Source organism: Berghia stephanieae, chromosome 8 (genome assembly GCF_034508935.2).
Source record: "Berghia stephanieae isolate SIO BIC M18660-M18661 chromosome 8, UCSD_Bste_1.3, whole genome shotgun sequence".
NCBI classification, from domain to species: domain Eukaryota; kingdom Metazoa; phylum Mollusca; class Gastropoda; order Nudibranchia; family Aeolidiidae; genus Berghia; species Berghia stephanieae.
Genome location: NC_088367.1, coordinates 50,534,898 through 50,537,397, shown reverse-complemented (window position 1 = coordinate 50,537,397; position 2,500 = coordinate 50,534,898).

Sequence of the window (2,500 nt, the reverse complement as noted above, 5' to 3'; positions counted from 1 at the left end):
CGCATTCTATCTATACCTAAATGGATATATATATATATATATATATATATATATATATATATTATATATATATATATATATATATATATATTATATAGAGAGAGAGAGAGAGAGAGAGAGAGAGAGAGAGAGAGAGAGAGAGAGAGAAATTGTATCTCTCATGATTTTTCTTTTCATTATATTTTTATCGAAGGGTTACGAGAAGGATGGCGCGAAGGAGATTTCTCGAAAGCCATGCCATTAATAATATCATTATTGAGTAAACAATAAATCACGTGACCCGCCAAGTCAATCTGGCAATATGCAGGAATGGATTAAAATCTGATTATTAAAAAATTTTTTTTAAAAAAATGATTTTAGCCAGTTAATTGTCGTACTATGGAATAACGCGTATTAAACTATTTGGCATGAAAATTCGTCCCTTCAATTATCGATCGATATATGTGACCCTTCGTCTCAAAACGGTATTGTGTGGGAACGAACCAGATGCTTAAAATCTGAATTAAATGTTAAACTGGTCAAAAATATAAATTGTTGGCATCAGCACCCTCAAATATGGTATCCATTCTCATCAATAAAACATACAAACTCAACACAAGTCTGATATTTCTGGCTATAAATTCAATTTTCAACATCTCAACCATCCCGACTTAATACCGTTTTGAGGCAAAGGGTCACATATAAATACTCTTCAACAGTCGTAACGTCACTTCCTTCCTAATAACGCATGGTAACTTAGTAACACTGGCTCTAAACTATCGGAACAATGTCGGACGTCCGTATGAAATATTTCTCCGGCGAGCATAAAGGGTATCCAGAGGAGAAAAAAAACAACACATAAATTTGACCATGTTTTGACTTTTACACATTCTGATCACAAGGCATATGAAAAGTTCTAGTCAGCATGAAGAATAAAAAGTAATGATTTTCTTTGTTTAGAACCAAGATGGCCGCCGTTGCCGGGCGCGTAACATCAGGCTACTGAATCAAATTAATGGAGGGGGGGGGGGGGGGCTGCCTGAAAATACTAACGAAAGATTCAGATTGATATTGGAGATGCTTCGGATGGGTACAATAACCATCTCATCTTGACAAAATTTCTCAAACCTTGAACTCCTTGAAGATATCGCAAACTCCTAAGTTTGAGAGTTTTTGCCAAGATGGGGCACTGCTTGTCTTCTGCCATATTTAAGGTAAATTTAGTGCTTGACGATTTGGCGTTACCAGTTTTGTGTAACCTTGATATTGGCTATGTGGTCTAGTGGTTTGACACTCGCTTTCGGATCGGAAGGTCCTGGTTTCGAGCCTCGCGCTCGGCGCATAGTTGAGTCCTTGGAAAAGGCTCTTTACTCACATTCTCTCACCGTACTCGGGTGTAAAATGAGTACCTGGCCGTTAACAGTGTTGTTTTTGTCCGAAAAATTGTAATATCGCCTAACAGGCGGCTTGTCCCGTCCTATATGTCAAATGTTGCTGTTGGTCAGGGACCCCTTGGAAAGCGCTTTGAGCACATTTAGTGGATATTGCGGTATATAAAGCTCATTTTAGATTTTTTTAGATGGGGGTCACTGATATCGATCGACAAGTTTTCTGGCCAAATTGTTAAATTTTTGGCCAAATTGTTAAATACGTGTTTTTCCAGTTAACTGGTTAAAACTGCAATGCACCAACAGTCTCATTGTTTCATAACACCGTTCTAAATAAATGTGACCCCTCGTCTCAAAACAGTATTATGTCGGGATGGACCAGATGCTAAAAAGTCAAATTATAGTTAAACTGGTCAAAAATATGAAACGTTGGTAAAACATGATATTCCTTCTCCTCTATAAAGCAAATAAACTCAACTTAAGTCTGATATGTCTGGCTACAAATTACATTTTCAGCATCTTAGTCATCCCGACTTAATACCGTTTTGAGACGAAGGGTCACAAATTAATAAATAAATAAATAAAAACAATAAATAAATAAATAGTTAAAACAATCAATCAATCATTCAATCAATCAAATCAATAAAAACAAAAAACTTGAGCTGTTATATATATATATCGCAATATCCACTAAACTTACTCAAAGCGCTTTACATCAGGTCTCTAGCCAACAGCAACACTTAACATGTATGTAGACGAGACGTGCGCGACGCGAAGCCTGTTTGGAGATAATAATATTATTACCATTTTTCTTCTGACAGATCGACACAAAGATGTTCACAGCCAGCCAGGTACATACTCATTTTACGTCTGAGATTGGTTTAGAGAATGCGATTTAAGAACCTTTTCCAAGGACTCAGCTATGCGCCGCTCAGTGCGGGTCTCGAACCCTGGACCTTTTGATCCGAGGGTGAGAGCCATACAAGTAGACCACATAGTCGCACTAGATAAATTACCATCTTATGATAATCAGTTGGTATCGATACCCTTTCAATTTTCTCCCAGTTTCCCATTTTCAGCCAATTCTACTCGGGGCTTCATGAAATATAATCCTTCTGTAAATAAGCATAAAT